This window comes from Puma concolor, chromosome D2 (assembly GCF_028749965.1).
Source record: "Puma concolor isolate L17-30 chromosome D2, mPumCon1.1.hap2, whole genome shotgun sequence".
Lineage (NCBI taxonomy): Eukaryota > Metazoa > Chordata > Mammalia > Carnivora > Felidae > Puma > Puma concolor.
Window position 1 is genome coordinate 10917204 of NC_141677.1, and position 25729 is coordinate 10942932.

Below are 25729 nucleotides of genomic sequence, written 5' to 3' on the forward strand. Positions count from 1 at the left end.
AAGAGCTTTGACAGTCAAACCACCCGGAAACCTCACCCACTGCCATACATGTGAACCACCCGGCAAAGGTGACATTTATCACACGTGACTCCTGGGAGTCTGCCCTCCGAAGCAACTGAATGATTTTCTAGGGGAGGGTTGGTGTCTCTCTTGTAGGTATCTGGGCCCCTCTTTCCTCTGCCATGTGGCCAACCTGCTGGGGCTGCTTCAGCCTGCCTGCTCTCCACCCGTGTGCTCTCAAGTGGAGCCTGTTTGTCATCCGACGCACACACGCACAGAATTCTTGACAATCCCACCAGTCTCTTGGAAGGGTGTGGTGGGCTGAAGGGCTGAGTCTTCACTATCACCATCATCCTCATCACTATAATCAAACGACATCGAAAATCTTTTGTGTGTAGAAGCTACACAAGTGGTACCTCTGTTTCTGCCTGATTGTGGAACCACTTGGGGGATAGAAAACAAAGTCAGTCTGACCAGAGGGTAAAACATTAACTTGATTAATAAAAAAAGCAACTAGAGAAGCTGAATTATGTCTCCAGCAGCAATGGGTTTGCAGTGCTACACCCCATAGCTTAGGAAGGTCTACCAACCCAGTTCCCAGTTTTCCCAGAGTGCAGAGCAAAATGTATACTCTCTCCAGGTTGGCTGGCCCCAGAGAATGGAGAGAAAGGAAGAAGATGAACTATGTATCACTGTCCCTCCTAACAAAGTCACCGATCAGATTAATCACTGCCCCCCCTTGGGGGGAATAGCCCGGATACGTTACTCTAATAGAAGCTTCTCCATACAAAACAAAAACCAGAGAAGAGGCTTCTACCCTTACCACCTTATTAGTCAGCATCCAACCAGAGAAACAAAACCATCTGAGCTTTTTATTACAGAGGGCATTCAATCCAGGGAATTGGTTTCACAGGAGACAGAAGAGGCTGAATGGGCAACCGAGGAATAATCAGGCAACTGGCAAATTAGCAATCGCAGGAAGCCATGGACACCTACATACAAAAAGATGAGGCAGTGTTATTGGAGCCTGAGGGCGTCTCCTTACCCAGAAGAATCTGAAAGTACAGCAGGCATCACCTTTGGGGCTGAAGGGTATGGAAAGACAAAGAAAATTGTCAGATGTGCACCTAAGGCAGAAGGGGAGGAGAAGCCACACCCGGCTTCTCACTCCAGCCAGAAACCAGCAAGACCCACAGCCCCGGGAGCACAGCCTGAAGGGTTTGGCAGAGCCTCAAAGGGGAGAGTGAGGAAGGGTCTAGGGACAGCCAGGGCCCGAGCTGGCACAACTACTGGTGTTTATTTGCATACTTGCTCTGTACCAGATACTAAATGTGCTAAATGTTCTGCACAGCTTGTCTCATTTAATTCTTACAGCAACTCTATATGGCAGATAGTTACTGCTGCGATGGGAAGGAAGCCTACTTAAGTTGACCCAGAGAACTAAGGTAATCATGTAATTAATAACAATCAGGGGAGAGTGGTCTTGTGGGGTAATCAAGAGACAATGTTCAAAACTGACAAATGAAGACTTAAATATATAATAATAGTATTTAGGGTCCTGGAGGAAACTGGTAGAAGTAAGCCAAGAAATACTGAAGATGATCATCTCTGTGCAATATGACTAGGATGGGGACATGTGATTTTTGCTATTTTATTTTATAATTTGCTAAGATATTTGGATTTTCGCCAAATTCCTATTTGGTTTTATAATAAAAAAGGAGGAGAAGAAAGTTACTTGGCAGAGCCAATTTCATAGAACTCTAAAGTTCATGTTTTTACACTCCACCCCACTGTCGGCACAGCAGGACTGACCTGTAAATAATTCCTCTGCCACAGAAACCAGTCCCACCTGTGACCGTGTGATACACTTATTGGACAATCGGGCCACGTGGCAGGAAATCCTGGAGGAAGGGAAAATTGCCTGGGACCTGTAGGGCAAAAGAGCATGCTTCCTGGTGATTCAACACATAGGACAGCCATCAGGCACTTCTTAATCTACTGAAATAAGCATCTGAAGGATGCTGATTGCCATACAGCCAAGAGCTACAGTGAGGCGGCGTTAGCATAGATTTTGATAGTTGATTAGTTACTTTGAGGCATTGCCAGCAAAGTTTCTCTGTGATGGGTTTAAATATTGAGCTTTTCATCTGTGAAGTGTGTACAGGATAAATAATGTAATCAGGTGTTGTGATTGGTTTTATGGAATATCTCTAATCAGTGATAAGGCAATTGACATAAAATTATTTTATAAACCTGAAATGTACTTTCTTCACCTCAGTGAGCACCTGCTACAATCTAAATAAGATCTCATTTGTAATAGCCAAACACATCATCATCAAAGTGAACTTGACTCATCCTCCAATGGCTCATTTAACGACCCCCCAGGAAAAGGAGAATGCAATGCCTAAAGTTTTCTGTAATTTAGTCTCCAATTTCATTGTTTTTCACTAAACCAAAATTATGACTCCACCGTAATATTTCCTTTCTTCTTCCCTCAACCCTGGTGAGGAGGCAGTTCTTTTGTGGAGACATTGTCAGAATAATGCAAATGAGTTACAGGAAGAGAGGCAGCCAGAGTCAGGGAGTTGTCTCTTTCTTGGGTTGGTCTCAGAGACTAAGATGCATGGGAAGACCCTACTGTTTGTCCCAAAGGATGGCGTAGAGAAAGTGCTCACAACCTGGAAGCAGGTTCAGCTTCTTGGGCAAGCAATCTGCGCAATCACACCGAGCCCCGACTCCCATGGACCCTGCATTGAGTTTAATGCCTCTGATATCATCAACTTGAAATTCTTACTTTTTTGTTTGTTTTAAATTAGGGGACTTGCATTTTTGTTTTGCAAATTATGTAGCTGGTCCTGCACTGAGGACAAAGCCAAGACCCTGGGGGGCAAGATTGAGGGGACTATGGGTGAAGATGAAAGAAAGGGAAGAAGAGTAGAAAAAGACAAGGTCCAGGACAGTCAAATGGAGGTGAACTTATTTGGACTGAAAGGAGACACAATGGAAAAAGAAAAGAATCATGTTGCATTATCTTGTGAACTGATCTAAGACTACCCCCACAGGCTTATTTATCCTAATAGTGGATCCATTACAGGGAGTGGAGGCTTTCTTTAGTTACTCTTAACTATCCTATCGATTCTTCTTTCAATTGAAGAATTCACACTTGGTCTTAATTATCTGATTTCATTATTTCCGTCTTACTTTATATTGATTACTTTCCTTATTTTGTTACCTGACCTTATTTGCCAATATATTATTTGACATGGTTGCCTAAATGTTACTTGACATTATTGGGACAATAATCCACAGCTGACTTAGAATTTATACCCACCTTTTTTCATTCCATTAAATGTTTACTTTCTCCAACACTTAAAATCAGAAACATCAGTCCAGTTCAAAATGACAACATACAAGGTTTCTGAACTCACCCCCTCCTATGGAACCACCCCACACTTGCTGCTGCAAACCCACAATCGGGAGGGAACTCAAAACTCTGAGCCTAAGGTTTGAACCCCCATCTGGCACACCAACCTTTAAGATCTATAACTGAGAGATGAGCTCCTGAAACATCTGGCTTTGAAAACTGATAGGGGTAGGGCACCTGGGTGGCTCAGTCGGTTAAGCGTCCAACTTCAGCTCAGGTCATGATCTAACGGTTCATGAGCTCGAGGCCCACATCAGGCTCTGGGCTAACAGCTCAGAGCCTGGAGCCTGCTTCAGATTCTGTGTCTCCCTCTCTTTCTGCCCCCTCTCCCATTTGCACTGTCTCTCTCAAAAATGAATAAACGTTAAAATAATAAATAAATAAATAAATAAATAAATAAATAAATAAATCCAATAGGTCTTACATCCACAAGATCCATAATGGTATTATTGATAGGAGAAATATGAGAAAGATAGGAGAAATCTGAGCTAACAGCTCAGAGCCTGGAGCCTGCTTCAGATTCTGTGTCTCCCTCTCTTTCTGCCCCCTCTCCCATTTGCACTGTCTCTCTCAAAAATGAATAAACGTTAGGGGCGCCTGGGTGGCGCAGTCGGTTAAGCGTCCGACTTCAGCCAGGTCACGATCTCGCGGTCCGTGAGTTCGAGCCCCGCATCGGGCTCTGGGCTGATGGCTCAGAGCCTGGAGCCTGTTTCCGATTCTGTGTCTCCCTCTCTCTCTGCCCCTCCCCCGTTCATGCTCTGTCTCTCTCTGTCCCAAAAATAAATAAACGTTGAAAAAAAAAAAAAATTTAAAAAAAAAAAAAATGAATAAACGTTAAAATAATAAATAAATAAATAAATAAATAAATAAATCCAATAGGTCTTACATCCACAAGATCCATAATGGTATTATTGATAGGAGAAACAGTTCCTGAAAGGTTCACACAGGCTCACCCACCCCAGGACCCAGCAGAGAGAGCCACCTCATCTTTCTGTGAAAGAGGCTTGGGCTGAGGGGCAGGCGTCTAATCTAATACACATCTAGGGATTTACCAAGATACTCTCCAGGGACAGAAGCCAGCAGGTGCTATTTTTGCAACCCTCCTTCTACCTCGCTCCAGGTCACTGGTTTCCCCCACAAGGCGTCCCAATTGTTGTGGCTGCTATGCAGGGGACACCACTTGATTGCCTGGCTCTGGTGGCCAGTGGGACTTATATTCATGGGCCCCACAAGACTTTAACAAATGGAAGAAACAGTTCTCAATCAGCTACTGCCCCTCTGCCCCTGGGCACACTGAGAAGACAACAAACTGAAAGCAGGAGAAGGGCACAGAGAGAGGGAGACACAGAATCTGAAGCAGGCTCCAGACCCTGAGCTGTCAGCACAGAGCCTGATACAGGGCTCGAACCCACGAACCGTGAGATCATGACCTGAGCCAAAGTCAGATGCTCAACCGACTGAGCCACCCAGGTACCCCATATTACCTTATCTTAATAGTGGTGACCAGAGTGGCAGGTTTCCAACTAAAGACACATATAAGGGCAGACTACAATCCCCTCCAGAAATTAGGGAGGCAAGGGGGGTACCATCTTTGCACTCTCTGCTATCCCATTCCAGCATCTCCAAGAAAGGAGCTTGTGTACATGGTCTGGCAACTTGGCTTTGGTGGCTACCACTCAGAGGACACATCCCTCCACAGCCTGGCTCCAGTTGCTAGTGGAGTTTGTGTTTACAGGTTCAACAGGACAATAGCAAACAAAGAAAAGGTCCTTAACTGGCTATCATCCTAGGGCTCAGGGCAGAAGAAACAGGTAGAAATGCCCATCCTCCCAGTCTTCCCTTGAAAGGGGAACTATAAAATGAAATTTTTTCCTGTGGTGCAAAGTTTAGAAACTCTAGTCATGAGCCTATATGAACAGAATGTGAAGATCTGAAGTTCTATGAATAAGGTCAAAGAAATAAACTACACTTTACCCTTTCCTTCAGTGTGATTCACTATCTTTTGACTATTTCGAATACCACGGGACCTTAGGGAGCACTTAGGATAGTGTTTCCTCATGCATCCTTTCTTCTTGTGGGACCTCTCGTCTGTATCAACCTTCATGTCCATAGAACTCCCAGGTTCTTGCCAATTCTGTCCCCAACCACATCCATTGGTTCGAGGGTGCACACATGAACTGGGCCCCTCTAGAACTTCATTTTCTTAACCATTGTTGATTGGTGTAGGGTTGGACACCTTGCCCAGTGGGACGAATGGGTCCCTTCCCTGGGACTTATAAACATAGGACCACCTTCTCTGGTGGTAAGAACTACAAGATGTGAACATCAGAGCTTATTATTGCCATTCTTCCCACCATCTGAAGGAAACTGGTTCAGCAGATGAGAACTCAGCAAAACGAGAGAAACAGAAGAAAATACAGATGACAGAATTTTCTGGAGGTGTTCAAACCTCTGCTTTAGATACTCCGAAAGTCCAGCTACATCTCAATATTTCATCACATCGTGGTTCAACTCTTCATTCAAATACATGAAATAGTCACATAGGCTTGCAAGAAATTCATCTCTTTTTCAAAGTTTTGAGTTGAGATTTATCATTGGGAACCAAAATTATCATAATAGTACAAGGACTACAACGTGAGTATTCTCATACCTCACTACACACAATGTTTGTGGTAAAATATTGAATTTACAGCACACTTTTTTAACAGTTCAAGTGTCTAGGCAAAATGTATGATCCTCAAGAGAGAACTCCATTATAAAAAAAGTAACCTATGGGGGCACCTGGGCGGTTCAGTCAGTTAAACGACTGACTCTTGGTTTCGGCTCAGGTCATGATCTCATGGTTTCATAGGTTTGAGCCCCATGCCGGGCTTTGCACACAGATTATGTGTGAAGCCTGCTTCGGATTCTCTCTCTCTGCTCCTCCCCTGCTTCTGCTCTGTCTCTCTCAAAATAAATAAATAAATTTAAAAAGAAAAAAAAAGGGGCGCCTGGGTGGCGCAGTCGGTTAAGCGTCCGACTTCAGCCAGGTCACGATCTCGCGGTCCGTGAGTTCGAGCCCCGCGTCAGGCTCTGGGCTGGTGGCTCAGAGCCTGGAGCCTGTTTCCGATTCTGTGTCTCCCTCTCTCTCTGCCCCTCCCCCATTCATGCTCTGTCTCTCTCTGTCCCAAAAATAAATAAACGTTGAAAAAAAAAAAATTTTAAAAATAAAAAAAAATAAAAAAAAAATAAAAAGAAAAAAAAAGAAAAGTGACCTATTGTAATCTTTTTTCCTACATAAGTCCTGCACGCTGTCAAAGTAATATTATCATAAATGTTCCTGATAAGAGTCCCTCAGAAAGCTGGAAACAGCAAAGTATTTCAAAACCAGACTCTCAGGTTATGCTTTCTTTGGGCCCAGTTTTTCTTTACTCACTAAACTGTCTATAAATAAGCACTCATGTTGTTTGAGGAACCACAAAATACACAGAAACACACAAACACACATTCTAGTCACTTCAAAATTATTTCAAGAAAGGAGTAAATTTTGGAACTTGCTTAGCCTATGTCAGACTTAGCTAGGCCTTGCTTCCTAGCTGAGAATTCTGGGGGGAGGGCTTAGTTGCCAAGGTGAAAAGGACGCTGGTCCCTGTGAACCACAGGTTACATAACAGAACCCTGTGTGTGTCCATCAGGAAGGAGAAGGCGAGACAGTTGGGCCTTCCCGGTAACAGCCGCTCATGTGACAGCCCCCGAGGGACTTCCACAGCTGCCAACATTGAGGCTCATGGATTCCGTCAAGGAATTAATACCGCCATGAAAAAATAAGCTGTACAATTTTTATAGCTTGGCATCCATAAGCTTTGACAGACCATCTGCTCTTTGCCATTCTCTCCCCTCCTCCCCCCGACGCCCCACTCTCCGTGACACCAGCCGCCTTCAGAGACAAATGGAAGACGGAAACGTGGACAACTGGAGTTTCTCTTTCTTTTCTGTGTGGCACCGTTTCCGAGGGGACTAAGATTTCAGTGGCTTTAATGCAGATGAAAGGAACCAGGAGGTGATTTCATCTGAACGGAGAGAGAGAATCTTAGCCGTATGGAGATGGCAAAACTGAAGGATTCCATAAAAACCTGCTTTGTGCTCCTGTTCCTGCTTCTACTCTTGCTGGGACCTGTACCCCCACTTTATACGTGTGGCACAGTGCCAACGGTGTATGTCCTCCTCATAAGGGACAAGGAGTCAATGATTTTCTAGAATAGAGAACATCTAAGGAAGAACCAGGGGAGAAGGACCAGATGAAGCTATCATATGTGTATTCCAGACCACTGGGGCTTGACATCTCGACACCATACCTCCCTGGTTCCGAGGAATAACTCCTGGGCCCCCATCTTTCTTCTAACCGGTTCCCAGATGCCTGAGGGGACATGAGCACCAGACCTCGATCCTCACTACAAAATGCCAGACCCCAAGCAAAGATTAGACTCTCCGCTTTCCTTTCTAGTCTCTGTCTGTACCTGCTCTCTCCCTATGCCTTCGATAAACTGCTCTCACCTCCTGCTGGCTCACGTTTGATTTCAATCTTATGTGCGGTCAGGGACCCTCTTGGCCGGTCCTGCGGGGCCTCCTCTTGGTCCTCAGACCTGGCCTGTGGGCATCAGTATAAATCTCCCAGAGCAACTCTCATGAACCCTCCCAGGGGACTCTGCGCCTCGAGACAGAGCAAAACCATTTAGCTCTGCCTTCCCCCACCCATCTCCGGCTTCAGGTAAGACTGCCAGCTGGCCTGAACTGAAGCAGCAAGCAGACCTCCTAGGAGCTGACACAAAGCCATTTGTTACAGACTATTGCATTTTTCTAACATCTGACAGAAGTTTTTCTGGGGGAGAAGAAAAGCTAAGTTCAACTGGGTACTGATGTCAGAGTGGATTTTCTCAAAAGAAACTGGGATGACTACAGTCCTTTGCCTTCTGGCTGGTGGCAGGTGGGGATCAGGGTGGAATCAGAAGGTTTATAACTTGAGTTTTATCTCGCTTAGCTAACGGGGCTTTTCAGAATGTTATTAAATACGCATAAAAACTGATACAAGAGTCAGTTGAGTGTCTGACTCTTGACTTTGGCTCAGGTCACGATCTCATAGTTCCTGGGATCGAGTCCCACATTAGGATCTGTGCTGAGCATGGAGACTGCTTGGGATATTCTCTATCTCTGTCTCCCTCTCTTCTCTCTCTCTCTTCTCTCTCAGTCCCCATCCCCCCTCGTTCTTTCTCTAAAATAAAAAAATTAAAATTAAATTAAAAACTAAAAAACCACTGCTGTTATGAATTCCTCAGCAGCATGGACATATAGGGAATGGAAAGAAGCAAAAACTTGGGGCACCTGGGTGGCGCAGTCAGTTAAGCGTCCGACTTCAGCCAGGTCACGATCTCGCGGTCCGTGAGTTCGAGCCCCGCGTCAGGCTCTGGGCTGATGGCTCGGAGCCTGGAGCCTGTTTCCGATTCTGTGTCTCCCTCTCTCTCTGACCCTCCCCCGTTCATGCTCTGTCTCTCTCTGTCCCAAAAAAAATAAATAAACATTGAAAAAAAATTTTTTTTTAAAAAAAGCAAAAACTTAAAAAAAAAAAAAATCCAGTACATACATACACACAAACATAGACACACACACACACACACACACACACACACACACACACAATAAAAACTCGCTGACAGTTTACAACTCTGAAAACATACCACATTGCTCAAGGCCTCCTTCCCAATCTGTTTACACTGAACATTGATCACAAGTTCTTTATGCTCCCTGAGGCAGACAAGAGTTTTGTAAATTGATACAGCTTATTTGCTATCCCCAGTGTAATGAATAAAGCATCTCTCATAACCAACTGGTTCAAATAATGATTTGCAGAAGGAAAACAGTGTTTCTGAAGATGTCCATAGTCTTCCTGGTGTGCATCACCCCAAAGAGAAGGCATCATCTGTGTTTGAACGGACTGTGGGGCTCCTTCAGAGTGCTGATGTCCACCCCTCTCTCCCTAAAGGATCATAATCTTACTCGCAGGAGTAAGATTCTCTCTCCCTACCCCAGGAGCATCCTAAATGCTTCCCACTCCAGTAGCTTCTTTCGTTTTTCCTTCTAGATAGCATCTCCCTCAGCTTATAAAATCTTTCACCTATCTTTGATGCATTTTTTTCCCATCCTGATTTTCAAAGTGCTTGAAATGTGCATTAATGTATGGGGTTCCTTATCCTTTGATTGACCCTTGTCCCACATTCTGTCCTCTGTCTACACTAACACTCTTTTTCTCTCCCCACCTGTCCAACCCACACACTTGTTTTAAGGACATGAGGGAAAGACTCAGATATATGGACTTCAAGGTTGAAAAGCATAATGCAAAATTATGCATGGAGAAACAATACCTCTTTTTTTAAGTGTATTTATTTCGAGAGAGAGAGAGAGAGAGAGAGAGAGAGAGAGAGACAGAGACAGAGAGAGAGAGAGAGAAACAGGCACACCAGTGGGGGAGAGACAGAGACAGAGAATCCCAAGCAGGCTCCATGCTATCAGTGGGGAGCCCAATGCGGGGCTTGAACCCATAAACTATGAGCCTAAATCATTTGTGGGATGCTTAATCAACTGAGCCACACAGGTGCCTGATTAACAATATCTTGTTTGATTGTCCAACACCTAGAACCACCTCTTAATTAAAATAAACACTCAGTGATTTTATCTGGTGACTTTATCAATGGGCCTCTTGTTCAGAGAATGACACATGAAGGAGCTGGCCCAGGAAAAGCCTTGTTTGCATCTGTTGTCCCGACATGATCATGAAGAGTTTCCCTCTCACTCACAAAAATAGGGGTGCCTGGGTGGCTCAGCCTGTTAAGCGCCTGACTCTTGATATCAGCTCAGATCATGATCTCATGGTTTGAGGGACCAAGCCTGGCCTCAGCTGTGCTGACAGCATGAAGCTTACTTGGGATTCATTCTCTCTCTCTCTCTCTCTCTCTCTCTCTCTGTCTCTCGATCTCTCTCTCTCTCTCCCCTCTCAAAATAAATAAATAGACACTTAAAAAATTAAAAATGAAGAGTGTCCTCTTTGCTACAGGTTTGAACAATAAGTTACACAATCACCCCACTTGTAAATATATCATATGTAGTCCCAAATAGGACCAAAAATCCTTCTGGAGATGTGTATTTTATTTTCTGTTGTAAGCATTAGAAGTATAATAAAAGGATGTATACCTATGAAGCAAATAAAAGGAGAAATGGAATGATTTTTAAAAATCTGATTAATCTGGGGCGCCTGGGTGGCTCAGTCGGTTGAACGTCCTACTTCGGCTCAGGTCATGATCTCAAGGTCTGTGAGTTCGAGCCCCGCGTCGGGCGCTGTGCTGACAGCTCAGAGCCTGGAGCCTGCTTCAGATTCTGTGTCTCCCTCTCTCTCTGCCCCTCCCCCGCTCATGCTCTGTCTCTCTCTGTCAAAAATAAGTAAACATTAAAAAAATTTTTTTAATAAAAATTTGATTAATATAAAAGTAAACCAAGGGGTGCTGGGCTGTCTCACTCAGTGGAGTGTATGACTCTTGATCTCAGAGCTGTGAGTTCGAGTCCATGTTGGGTATAGAGATTACATTAAAAAAAAATCTTTAACAATTAATTAATTAAATAAATAAAAAGAAGTCAAGAAACAAGGGGTGGGGGAGAGAACAAAAAAAGATGGGACAAATAGGGAAGAAATACAATACAACACATAGAGAAGCATACAATAGAAACCCAAATGCATCAGTGTGTTTGTTAAATAGAAATGTTTATGTATCCCAATTAAAAAGACTCTCAGACCAGATAATTTTTCAGTTCCACTACATGCTGCCCACAAGAGAGACACAGAAAGTGTGAAAGCAAAAACAAACAAACCAGAAGGTATATTAATATAAATGTTCACAAAAAGAAAGCTGACATAGATGTATTTAGACTTTAAAGGAAGATGCAATCACTAGGTTAAAAGAGGCGCATTTCCTAAAGAGGAGAGGTCAGTTCTAAACACAGACGCAATAATCTGGAATTTATATTCACCTAATAACATAGCCTAAAAGTATATAAAGTCAAACAGCAAAACTACAAGAAGTGGAAAAATCCAGATTTATGGAGATGCTAACATGCCTCTCTTGATAACTTGATAACAAAATAGACAATAAATCAGAAGAGACACAGAAACACTGAACACAGTTAACAAACTGGCAAACAGAGAGCAGAATAGCCAGTAGGTGTAAAATACATGCCCTTTTAACCTGCACATGGCACATTTGGGCCATTAACTAGACCTGGAGAAAGTCTCAAAACATTTCAGAATATTGAAATCCCACAGATTATGTTTTTCAGCCAGGGTGGAATAAACTGGAACACAATAACAAAAAGCTAGAAATTTTCCAAATATTTAAGAACTAATGATCTCAAATAACCCATGGGTCAAAGGAAAGATCACCACGAAAATTAGAAAATATTTTCAACTGAACGCTAATACAAAGAAGATACATACTAAAGCTGTGGTCTGAAGCGGAACCCATACTTATGGAAAAGATGTCAACTTGGATAAATATATTTGCAAAGAAGAAAGATGGAAAAAAACAAAACAACATACTCATGATCCAACTCCAAAAGCTGCAACACAAACAGCAAATTAGAAGCAAAGAATGTAGAATTAAGAAAACAAGAAAGGAAAGAAGTCGAAATGGAAAACCTACAACAGAGAAAATTATAAAAGTAGTTTCCTTAAAACTAGAAGTAGCTTCTTTGAAAGTATTTATAAAATGTATAAACCCAAACAGGACAAATCAAGAAAAAGAAAGTACAAAAAATCAGTATTAGGAATGATAAGGGAGATGTTAGTAACACTAAAGACATTTATTTTTTTAATGTTTATTTATTTATTTTTGAGAGAGGGAGAGAGACTGAGACAGAGACAGAGACAGAAAGAAGGAGGGGCAGAGAGAGAGAGAGTGAGAGAGAATCCCAAGCAGATCTGCACTGTTAGCACAGAACCCAACGCGGGACTCAGTCTCACAAACTGTGAGATCATGACCTGAGCCAAAATCAAGAGCTAGATGCTCAAATGACTGCACCACCCAGGTGCCCCACCCCAACGACATTTAAAAAATAAGAAGAAATGAGGACAACTCTTCATTGTAGAAGAATCCATATAACATATTCAGATAGTACTCCCATAAAAGATGGACCTTAATTCCCTTCCCCTTGAGTGTGAGCAGGACTTACTGACTTGATTCCAAAGAACAGAGTATGAAAAGGGAAAGAAGTAATTCGACAGTGGAGGAGCCTGGTAATTAGTCCAAAATTATAAAAATAATTCACAGGTTAACACAAATCTGCTACTTAGCCAAGAGGAGATTCAAAGACCATGCCTATCTCTCTATGGCAAACATATTTTTTCAGATTTTTAATTTGCTTCCTACAAGAAGAGTCTTTGCTTTGATATCTCCACTTCTTAGTTTTTCTTTCTCTTTTATTCCCGTAATCCTGTAGAACGGAAACACAGACAATATCTAGGAAATGACTGCAGGAGATTACGGAGCACGGCCCCATGTGCTTCCCACTCCTGCAGGCTCCCTTCTTTGCTGTGTGACGTCTGAAGTTTCTCTCCTCAAGGGTCGGATTCCATTTCTCTTACCCTACGTCTAGACTTGCCCATTATTGCACCTCAGCCAATGGGGCAATAGGAAATGCAAGCAGAGATTTGGGACTTGGAGAGAGCCACGTGAAAAGTCCAAGTGAGGCTGCCGAAAGATGGGAGCCACGTGGAACAGAGATCAACTGTCTGCTCTGAGGCCCCTCCCAGACCAACCAGTGGGCCAAACGTCACACATGTGGGTGAGGCCACACATGTGGGGCCCAGCCCCAGCAGGGCCAGCCCACAGTAAAAGAACCGGTGGACAAACCCACAGAATCATGGGAAATAGTACGTTTGTTCCTTCGAGTCACTAACTTTGGGGATAGATCATTATGCAACAGAAGTTAACGGATAACCGTCTTTTCTGGTTTTTATCCCGAGATAGTCATTCCAAAAAAAACCTTTATATTTAATGACCAGATTCCCACTGGCAACACTCTTCGAATCCAGGTAGGAGGTTCTTCACCACACATGTGGAAGTGGAGCGTACCTCCGAATCCAGGCCTGATTCTGACCCTAAATGGTGACATAACCCCAGGGCAATTACACATATGGCCAACTTCCGTCAAACTTGCCACTGGTCTTCCCCTGATTTAGGACTTCTGCTTCTTCAAGCCCCTGGTTTGTGCCCCTGAATCAGTCCATGATTGAGTCCATTTAATTACATTTCCCACATACCTACCTGTGCCAAGATTTGTTCCTGAGGGGTAAAAAAAAAAAGGGGGGGGGGGGAATAAGATAGCCTTGCTCTCAAGATGGGGTGGTACAGGGGAGACAAGCAAACCAAGACTGAACACAGACAAAGCATCATACAGTAGCTGCAATATTTAACTGGTCCCTCAATTCTTTGCTAACACACATTTGTCTGGTTGCCTGAGGCTGCCTGGTGTCTCCATAAACCAGGCTGCTGTTTCTGTCAAACTGCAGTTCCTCTTTCTCAAGCTGCTCATCTGCCTGCCTGAGCCTTCACTGGTCGCTTGCTCTTTGAATCTTTAGACTCACAACTCTCCCTCGGTCCCTTCTTGGATGGAGGCATTGGGGTCCGGGTTTGGTCTGTTTCCTTGGCTCAGGTGATGAGTCTGACTGCTCTCCTCTTCGAGATGTGATTTGTTGATCTCAGACCCACCCCTGTTGTCACATCTCTGCCAATCCATCCCCTGATCCTGTTTCTACCCCCTGCTGGACGGTGTGACCACGACCAATGTTCACCCATCTTCCACAGACAATGCTGGTCCTGCCCCCTCAAGACTCCTCCTGGTGCAACTTACGCTACTTTGGACTTCCCACTGCCACATTGCCACCCTGTTCCATACTCTCACGAATTTGTTCCCCTCCCTACTATTTTCTGTTTTCCGTTCCACCATTTTCCTCTGCTTTCAACATCATTACCTGAGGAGTGCCTGGATGGCTCAGCCAGGTGAGCGTCTCTCTTGATTTCAGCTCAGGTCATGATCCCAGGGTTGTGGGGTCGAGCCCCACATCAGGCTCCACACTGAGCATGGAGCCTGCTTAAGAGTCTCTCTCTTTCCTCTTTCTCTCTCTGCCCCCTCTCTCCTGCTCAGTCTCTCTAAAAAAAAAAAAAAATTAATTAAAATAAATAAACAAACATCATTACTTGACTCGTAATGAATCTTATTAATGTAAATGTCCAAACTAGAAAATATAAACCTAGTATCAATCAGGCAGAATAACTAAATCATTTATATCGATCAAAATCATCCTTTAGAATATATTTATAAGGGCCTAGATGATTTTGGGGCACCTGGGTGGCTCAGTCAGCTAAGCGTCCAACTCTTGATCTCAGCTCAGGTCATGATCTTGTGGTCATGAGATCAAGCCTCATGTCAGGTCCCGTGCAGAGCGCAGAGCCTGCTTGGGATTCTCTCTCTCCCTGTCTCTGCCCCTCCCCTGCTCATGCTTTTTCTCTCTCTCAAAATAAAAAATAAAAAATAAAACATTTAAAAAAAGAGACTAGATACTATTAATGACTATGAGAACATTTTTAAATTTTGTAAATAACAAGAAGTTATGGGAGACTCATCAACATCTCAATGACAAATTCCTTGGAGATATTTTAAAGGATAACTAGCAGATGGGAAAGACGGGGAATCTGGTTCTGTTACTGTCACCTTTTATGGAAAATTAGTGGTGAATCTAGGGAACAACTAGTTGTTCAACTCACTGCCTCAGAATCTCCTGACTAATCCCTCCCCTTCTCTGGGCAGCCTGATTAAAACAAAGGCAGGAAAGAAAGCAGAATGTCTCCTACCAACACAAGCAAACAACAATAATAAAAGGATCCAACAACTGATGAAAACCAGGGCTGTCGTTTAGTCTATGAACAACCTTGAGTTGACATTGAACCCCTATGCAGAACTCAGGTTATTCTGTTGGGGATCTCTGTGCCCAGGCACTCCCTCATCAATCCCCTGACCCCATACAACCTCATTTTTCTCACTGTTGCATGGGTAAATAAAACAAAGCCTTCCCTGAAGGCAAAACTAATGACTGCCTATTAAAATGACACTGTTTGTCCTCAACAAACAGTGGGCAAAGTATCTATAATTCTGCATGAAATGACAGAGATATTTCTTAAATAGCTGGGATGCTAGTAAGATCATGACTGGGCTATATTTAATAACTCAAAATGTTAAATGTAGTCAAGACTCCCCAGAAACCAATTTAAATTGGCAAGGAAAAACATGTCAGGGTTAGAAATGACCAATTTGTGCATATTGTGTATAACTTCTGCTGATAATTGAAAAAAAAAAATTGCCAGGGCTCCAGCACTGGCTGGATCAGAGGCAAGAGAAGAAAACCATGAAATTCTGTGATGTTCCTGGCAGAAGTGAAAGCCAGAAATTTTCAGGGGTGGGGGGAGGAGAGGAGACGTGAGTCGGGTTTATCATGTAAGCCAGATGTTAGCTGCCCTTGAAGAAACTTCTGAGAGTTGCCCTGAATTCAATTCCTTGGCCAGTGACTGCTCACAGCTGCACACCAAGAGTTCCACTCTGAGTCTGTGAGTCCCTCCGCTTCTGTCTGCACCCCCCCCATGCCATATATACCTGGTGCTGTGTGTTTACCGTCACCAGCAACACAAGAAATGTTTCAGATTCACTAATAATGTGGGATCCGCAGGAAGGGATGGAACTGGCCATGCCTCTGACTCAATCTCCACCAGCCTTCTCTTTCTCTGCCATCACCCATCCTTCCTTCCAGAAGCCTTGGAAGGGCTGCCTCCTATTGGCCACGTGCTGATCAACTCTACACACACCCAGGAGTCCCTTCTTTTATCCCACGTACTCACTAGGGAGATTTTACCAATAGGTATAGTTCCTTCTCTAAAGTGAATATTGGTGAAAATGTGTTTTTCTCTATCCTGTTGGATTCCATACATTTTCATCTTTGGAGTGTACTGAAATGCTATTTATATTCTTGATTTTCTTCCCTTTACATTGGCCACTGTTGCTGTTAGTAATAGTACTTTACTTCTCCTAGTTAATTAACACTTCAACAGCTATATTGAGATGTGATGGATATATAAAGAACCGCCCGTATTTAATGTGCACAACTTGAGGAGTCTGGATATACGCGAACGCTCAGGGTGCCGTCATTACAAGGAAGGCAATAGACATATCCACCACCTCCCAAAGGTTCCTTGTGTCCCTTTGTGTGTTTGTTTTGTGGTAGGCAGACTTAACACGAGATCTGTGATATGGCGCTCTCCATGAGGGCAGTGGCAACCAGCAGCTCCTAGGAAGCCATGCAGTTGCAATGATACATTTACCACCATTCTGTGCCCACACAGCCATTCTGTTTTTCCCTTGTGGTACGGTATTCAATAAATTACATGAGATAATCAGCACTTTATGAAAACATGCTTTCTGTTAGATGATTTTGCCCAACTGTAGGCTAATGTAAGTGTTCTGAGTACATTTAAGGTAGGCTAGGCTGATCTATGGCATTCGGTAGGATAGGTGTATTAAATGCATTTTTGACTTAGGATATTTTCAATTTACAATGAGTTTATGGGGACATAACCGTATCGCAAGTCAAGGAAGATCTGTATATATTTATGAAAATCTTTTAGCCTCATAGGAACACTTGTGATTGGAGTTACAATGGATCCCTCACCTCCCCTTGAGGCTGAAATTATTTGGCACAAAACCACCTTCTCTAGCAGGGCGCTTCGACTCTTGCTATATAGACACTGGATCCTTTTTTGCTAAACAAGGAAGATGGATAGTGACCAGAATAACTTTCCTTCAAACAGCAGCAGCAGCAATAACAACAGCAGGAGTGATCTATCATTTTTACTGGCAATGTCAATTGCTTGCATTTAGTATAAATGCCCTCCCTTTAAATTGGCCTCATCAGGAAAAATCTTAGGATTTTAAATTGCTTTCTCTTGCCAAGCACAGAAGTTCTGTCCTTTTCTCAACAAAAAAATGATGTGTTTTCCTAGATAGCAAAGCATTCTATTATCTCAGAAAGAAAAAAAATGTCCTGGAGGGGAGCATTGTGAGAACTCCATCAAATATTAGTGAGAAAAAAATTCCCATAAACTGAGCTTTGAGACTTTGTCCAAAGGGCCAGCCATTAAAGTATCACTAAACTAGAAATTAGGAACTGGTGAACATTTTTTTTCTTGAGCTCAAAAATGGTCACAAATTCCTTTTTTTTTTTTTTCCTTTAGGGTTGTTTTCTTTCTATTTTTTTTTTCTTTTAATTTGAGAGACTGCATGCGTGCAAGCCAGGGAGAGGGGCAAAGGGGGAGAGAGAGAGAGAGATGGAGAGAGAGAGGGAATATGAATGAGAATGAATCTTAAGCAACCTGCACGCTCAGTGCAGGGCCTGATGTGGGCTTGATCCTGTGATCCTGGAATCATGACCTGAGCCAAAACCAAGAGTCAGATGCTCAACCAACTGAGCCCAGGCATCCCCACAAATTCTTGAATGTTAAGTTCCCCTCTTTTTGCCTCCTTACTACATTTAATAACAAAAATCTGATGATGTTATAACCACACTTTAGTTCCCATGCAGAGATTATTTTGACATTAAAAGCTCCCTCTTCATATGGAGAATATTTTAGAGGGATAAAAAGATGTTAATTCTGGTCCTCTATTTCAGAAAGTTTCAGTAAAATTAGTAAAGCTCTTTTCAATAGTCACAATTTTTCTCTAAGAGCTTCTGAACTCCAAAATCTAGAGGGCTTTTTCTTTCTTTTTCATTTTTTTTGAGACACCAGATGTTTTTGCTTTACCACAATTAAAAATCAAACCATCTCCATTAATTTCCATTGACATTTTAAACTTCATGTTCTCTGGGGCAACTTGAGGGTTTTTATAATTTTCTCATTTTAAATGCAAGGAATAGGAATTGAGTTTATTAACATTTGAAAATAGGAAACTATTACTTGTGAGACTTTTTTAAGAAAAAAAAAATGTAGAGAGTAGCAACTAAAGTCTTTAAAAATAATGTACTCTATTCTCCCTGGAACATATATAATTTCTTTGAAGTGAAATGCCTAAAGAAACTAACATAGACTAAAAGGCAAACCCTGAGGGCTAAATTAATGTTCTTCCACTTGTATCTAATTGCTTACCAGGAAGCCATCTGAACAAAAGGAATGTCTTTTAAAATTGAAAGAGTTTTGAGAACCAAAGTCACTAATGGTTACTTATTTATATATTTTGTATTTATCGGCAAGGACTTGCATATTTATATGAAGTAGGATTTCAGACCAAATAATGTAGACTCAACTTACCCATTATTTAGATCCATAAATGATTAGACTAAACTGATAATTTGAATTATTTTATGATTAGCTGTTTTAGTCATTGGTCAGACTATTGGGCACAACACAGCATCTTTACAGCTCAGGCCTTCCATCTGAGGGATTTGTCCTGTGCTTTCCCTACTCCACATGGTAGGACTGAGATACAATTTGAAAGTCCCCCTGTTCCTTTGGTCTTAAACCCTAGCTATTAAAATGTAGTAAGGACCTCCCCAGAGGGAAGGAAGGGCTTAGTTACCAGATCCAAATCTGGGAATTTAGGGAAGTATCACATCCCTACTACAGTTAGTCACTCGTTAATATGTTTCCCAAGCCGTAATTCCTTTGAGAACAGACACGACAATTACTCTCTTCTGTTTAGTACCTAACACCTATAAAGACTCAAAGCCTGTTTACAGAATTGAATGAACAAACGAAAGAATAAACAGATGAACAAATGAATTAATCAATCCTTTTCCCTTGACATTGGTGAACTGCCCTAAGCCTTCAAAGGGGAAGGGTTAAGAAAGACTAGGAAGGCTGGCAAACTATTCTATTCTATCCTATTGGGCACCAAGTACACATTTGTTCACATATATTACTTCATACGGTTCAGAGCTGTTCCATGACATTGACCAAGGTCACACGGCTAGTACACAGTGAGGTTGGGTTTTAAAACTAACTCTGTCTGGCGTTAAAGCCAGTGATCTTTCTGCTATCCCAATACCTTTTACTTTATGCTTGCTTTACAGTGTGTAGGCCTATATATATCTCTCCCTTTAGGGAGGGAGAATTGAGGAGAGAGAATAGGAAGTGAAAGTTTCTCATCCCAAACAGGAGGCTGAATGTTGGAGGACTTGCAATTGAAATGTCTTGAAGACAGAGCGGCTGGGTGGCCCAGTCAGTTAAGCATCCAATTCTTGATTTTGGCTCAGATCCTAATCCCACGGTCATGAGATCGAGCCCCACATAGGCTCCGTGCCCAGCTTAACATTCATTGTTCCTTCCTTCCTTCCTTCCTTCCTTCCTTCCTTCCTTCCTTCCTTCCTTCCTCTCTCCCTCTCTCTCTCTCTCTCTCCCCCCACTCTGCCTCTGCCCTGCTCTCTGTCTCTCAATATACAAAGAAATATATTAAATGGCTTCAGGACAACTTAGGGAAATCAGTAATCATGGAGAAAGAAAAAGCTGGGTCTGTGGTATATTAAGAACCAGGGGAAGAAAAGTACAGTATGTGTAAGTATTCACACCATCCACACACAGCCATCCATCACCTCTGTCGGGGTTCATCAGAGAAGTACCACTGCCTCAATTCAGCACATAAATCATCAAGGCAACAGTTAAGATATCTGCCCCCAATTCCATAAATTACATGTCTTCACCTTGACTCTGGGTCTAGGTCAGTGCATGAATTCCTTAGCATGAAAGTTCAGTCCCCCTTAGCACCAGAACCCTACATACGTCCTGACAAAAGTTGCTGTGGGACAGGTACTCTCTGGGACAGGTGTCCTCATGTCAGCTAATATCCTGCAAACAAAAGCAAGTCCTAAGCAAGGGTCTTAACATGAGTCTAGTGTACCTCTACTGGTTCAGGCTTGGACTTCAGGGAAGGCAAGAAGAACTGACATTTTAGAATTGTTGGCAACAATTGCTCTGTGTGTGTGTGTGTGTGTGTGTGTGTGTGTGTGTGTGTACATACATCTTTTTTTTTTTTTTTTTGGCAGAAGTTCTCTAGCTATTATTAGATTTGAAAGTGGTTTAAAACCAGAAAGGTTAGAGGTTTCTGGGAGAGAAAATACTCCTTGTAATTTTATTTTAAGTTTATTTATTTTGAGAGAGAGAGAGAGAGAGAGAACATCAGCAGGGTAGAGGCAGAGAGAAAGAGAGAGAGAGAGAGAGAGAGAGAGAGAGAGAGAGAATCCCAAACAGGCTCTGTGCTGTCAGTGCAGAACCCAATGTGGGGCTTGAACCCACAAACCGTGAGATCATGACCTGAGTCGAAATCAAGAGTCCGATGCTTAACCCACTGAGCCACCCAGGCACTCTCCTCCTTGTGATTTAAATTCCTACTTTATATTACACTTCTCTGATGCTAACATATGTATTCTCATTTATATTTTATGACTGGATAAGCTATGTTTTTGCTATAAACTTCCAAAAGTAAAAATGTAATAAATGCATCAGTATGTATTTAAGTCAAAGCGGTAGAGACACTGCACGCGGCCAAAGGGGAGCCTGTTGATGAGCACTGGCAAGAGGACGTGGACTCAGAGATGAGACGCCTCTGTTGTCACAGGACAGCCGGGGGGTAGGGAGGGAAGGGTGTGGGTCATTCCAGCTCCACACACTGCCGCTTTCCTAAAGTGCATCCATTGACTCTCTGCACTCAGCAAAGTCCCTGGGAATCATTAGTACTTGTTATTACTCTGTTCACATGGATCAGTACGTTATGTGATTCCTACATACAAATTGGCAAAATAAACCCTAACTGCACCCAAAGAACCAATATGGCACATTACATCAAGAGCATAGCATGAAAGATTCCCTGGGTAGATACTGTTAAGCCACAGTCTCATAGTTTCAATGAAGGTGCTGACTTGTATTGTGTCAAACAGCTGTATGTTAAAGACTCTCTAAATAGATACAGACACGACAAGAATATATTAGCAGCCCCTTGCTGTGCCAATCATCTGAGCCAATGTGATAAGCTGTTGCAGAAAAAACCAGAGTGAACATAGATTAGGTGTGTTGAAATTCAACTAAGTCTAGTCTGTAGATTATAATAACCTTGTCAAACCCCTTGATGTTTTGAATTGAGTGGTTCCACTGCAGTCTTCACAGAGTCTAACATGAAAGCAAAAATGAAGATCAGTGAGCAGCCTGCACTAGTTTGTGCACAGAGCGTTACCACCAACTTCTAGATTTCACATGAGCTATTAAATCCATGAGTGGTACGAGATGCTAAGGAGCCACGGTCAAGATCCTACCCCACGTGTGCCACTGAGTTTCACCTAAGTCTGTGACTGGAGATAAAACACCCAAACGTGAACAGCCACTCTCCTGGGGCTCCAAGCATTCTCCGGGCACCAGGGGACCAAATAGGAAAGGGCCAATTTCTTCTACCGGTGAGCAAGGTCGGTGGAGGAGGAGTGAGGCCCATATTTTACACAAGTCAAAACCAGTCACATTTAAAGCCAGGACCACAACTCTGTTCCTCTTTCCACTATGCCTTGCCGCACGCTCTGTTGAAGATAGAACAGTGGAACCATCTAGACAATCTAGGCCCCTTTTGTATTCCCTACAGAATATCACATGGCACTAAGAGCTTGAGGCTAGTTGGTGGAGTTAGAATAACATTTAAACATCTGTATTTTAATAATAATAATTTTTCTCATTGGAAAAAAGGTAATAAAACTTATAGCCCAACAATCTCAAATACACACATATATGTATGTACATATATACACACAAAAATACAAATATTTTTAAACAGGATCACACTATATATACTATTTTGTTATGAGTTTTTTTTCCTTTATTGACATGTCATAAAAATCAGAGAGCCAAGGCATAAGAGACTCTTAAAAACTGAGAACAAACTGAGAGCTGATGGGGGGTGGGAGGGAGGGGAGGGTGGGTGATGGGTATTGAGGAGAGGGCACCTTTTGGGATGAGCACTGGGTGTTGTATGGAAACCAATTTGACAATAAGTTTCATATTAAAAAGTAAATAAAATAAAATAAAATAAAATAAAATAAAATAAAATATGCCTAATAATACATTGTATGAAGTCATCTGAAGCAGGTGTGACCAGCAGAAAGTCTTCCTGACCTTCAGAAACTAAAATCTATAGCACTGCCAAAGCTTTGAGGCTTGGGCCAAGCAACATTCCTACCTTGATTTTCCTTCAGAGGCCCTATCCAGACCCCTATCTTTAAGGGTTAGAAGCTATGATGCTCCTTTGCTGCCAACTAGTGGTAAATTTCAACTTTTGACCTAGTTTCCTCCTAAGTACAAGGACTTCACATCCTTGGAAAGCCATTACACTTAGACAGGACCCCAACTTCAGACTGTAGGCCGCAACCCCTTAGTGTATTGTGCAATCCATTTCATTTTCCAGGGAACGTATTAGAAGAGAAAGGAATAGAAAAATAACAAGTACATCACAAAGTAATTACACGTGTTGGATCATGAGACTCAACTTTCAGTTATGTGCCTATAGGTTGACTTGGATCACAAGGTAAAATGGACACAAACTGTAAAATTGAAAACAACTAATCGAGAGAAAGGTGCCTTTAGAACAATCAGAATTCCAAAGTTCCCCTAAAATCCCCCTGTACTCAAGAAGAAGAAGAAGAAGAAGAAGAAGAAGAAGAAGAAGAAAGAAAAGGAAAGAAAGGAAAGAAAGGAAAGAAAGGAAAGAAAGAAAGAAAGAAAGAAAGAAAGAAAGAAAGAAAGAAAGAAAGAAAGAAAGAAAGAAAAAGTAAGTTTGATGCATAAATCCATTAAGTCTGGTATTCCTCCAACAGCTTCAGGGCTCAAAGTAGCTGGCTTCCATATTTGTTAAAAGCAAACCTTTGACAGATTCTTTACTGCCTGCTGCTGGGTTCTTGCAGGGAAAATGAAATGTGTGCAGCCTGACTTATTTTAATCATAAAACTGGGCATGTTTCTGGAATAATGAATCTTCTGATTAAAGACCGCAAAGTTCAAAGACTCGTTTTGGCCACAGGAAATAAAATGATTTGGAATTAAAGACGAAGGAACTGAAGCAGGTGACATGTGAAATGGCTCAGCCACTGCTCTCATACAAATCTCTGCCCATCCAACCAGTCTCCACGAGAGGAGATAATCAGAGGCGACAACTGGTGTTGGAACCATGCCAGCTCCTCACAGTATCAGTAAATTTCGGATACAGTAGAAAGTTTCTGTTTTGACTTCTGACACTTAACAATTTTATGAAACAGGACACTAAGGATATCACATGATATCCACAGCTGACTGTAAGATACAGTATTAATTCCAGTAACCCAACATGAGCCACAACTCAAAAATGTGATCGTAGATAGGCAGGGTTTGAACTGAAAGGCTTAAGAATTCACTTTGGGATTTAATTAGGCAGTTCTTAGTCTGTGTCCTTTAAAATAGTCTATTTCTTGTGAATATCATGAGTGGTTATATATCTGTTTAACCCAAGACCTGCATTCTTCAGAAAGCCTTCCCTGACTTTCCTTTTCTTTCCCTTTTAACAGTAGTAACACATTCTGAAACATAATAAGGCATGTAAATACATATTATAGTTGACTATTCACTATTTAATATGTCATAATTTTTTAACCTGGATCCTTACAGGTAAGGACAGTGTTTTGGCTATCATAACCCCCAGATTAACAGACAATACCAACTGCAAACTGGCCCCTCAACCAATATTGATTAAATACTAAAACAGAAATTGAGAAGGAAACCAGCATTTATTGGTATGCTGAACAGCACTGGCAGTTACTCCTTTGTTGCAAAAGAAGAAAACGGAACTCAGTGATGTTCAACAATTCGCAAAGCATTCCCCTAGGTCTCTAGAACCTGGAGATCCTTTTACCACATCAGGGATGGTAAGTATGTGCCACCTCCCCGGCAGACAATCATCGTGCTCTTTCCTACTGAGACAAGACATAACCTCAGAATCCCACTCAACACAGTGGTCTGGGCAGCTTCAACCAACTGATCATAGTTCATTCAGGAGTTGAAAATAAATTTCAACCCTTGAAATTCAGCATATAGTCTCCAAAACACTTAAAGTTTATATATTTATTTTGAGAGAGACAGAGAGAGACAGAGAGAGAGAGAGAGAAAGAGAGAGAGAGACTGAGCAGGGGAAAGGCAGAGAGAGAGGAGAGAGAGAGAGAATCCCAAGCAGGTGTCACACCATCAGCATGGAGGGAGATGCGGGGTTCCGTCCCACGAACCGTGAGATCATGACCTGAGCCGTAATCAAGAGTCAGATGCTTAACTGACTGAGCCGCCCATGCACCCCTTCAAGACACTTTCCAACTCAGTCTATAATTCATACCCATAAAAGAGTGTTACTATAAAAATAATTTTTGAGAGTAAAAATCTTAAATAAATTTAAATAAAATTTTATTATAATTTTCATGTAATAAATTAGAAAAGGCAAAGTCCTAGTTGGACAACGGAGCTTCGCGATGTCACTTTATCAAAAGAGTCCAATTGCCACCAGGTAGGGCTTGTCTGTGTCCCCAGCACCCAGCCTCCCTCCCTGATCTTACCGCTGCCCTGTATGATATGGTAGCACCACCCACATGAATCCACATGAATTATGAGCGAGTTCTAACTGAAATATACTTTAAGTATAAAATAGTCTTTAGATTGTGAAGATATGGTATGAAGAAGAGAAAGTATCTCATTCATATTTTTTTTATGTTGGTCACATCCTGACAGCATAATATTTTGGATACAATTGATTTAAATAGAATATATTGTCGGGCATCTGGCTGGCTCAGTCGGAAGATCATATGACTCTTGATCTCAGGATCGTGAGTTTGAGCCCCATGTTGGGCATAGAGATCACTTAAAAAAATTTTTTTTAAATATATACAGTTAAAATTAGTTTCACGTGTTTCTTTTTCCTTTTTTGTAGTGTAGCTACTAGAAAATGTAAACACACCTGCAGTTCATGCCCGTGGCTTGCACTGTATTGTTATTAGATACCACAGCCATAAAGGAGGTTTCCACCTTTAGTTCTTCTTCTTCCCTGCTTCTGCCTGGCTTCCTGTTCAAGTCTGGATGGCCCTCCATCTTTAGTTGCTGGCTCTGGGCCACAGCCTGCATCTGGCTTTCATGTGGCGGAGAAGCTA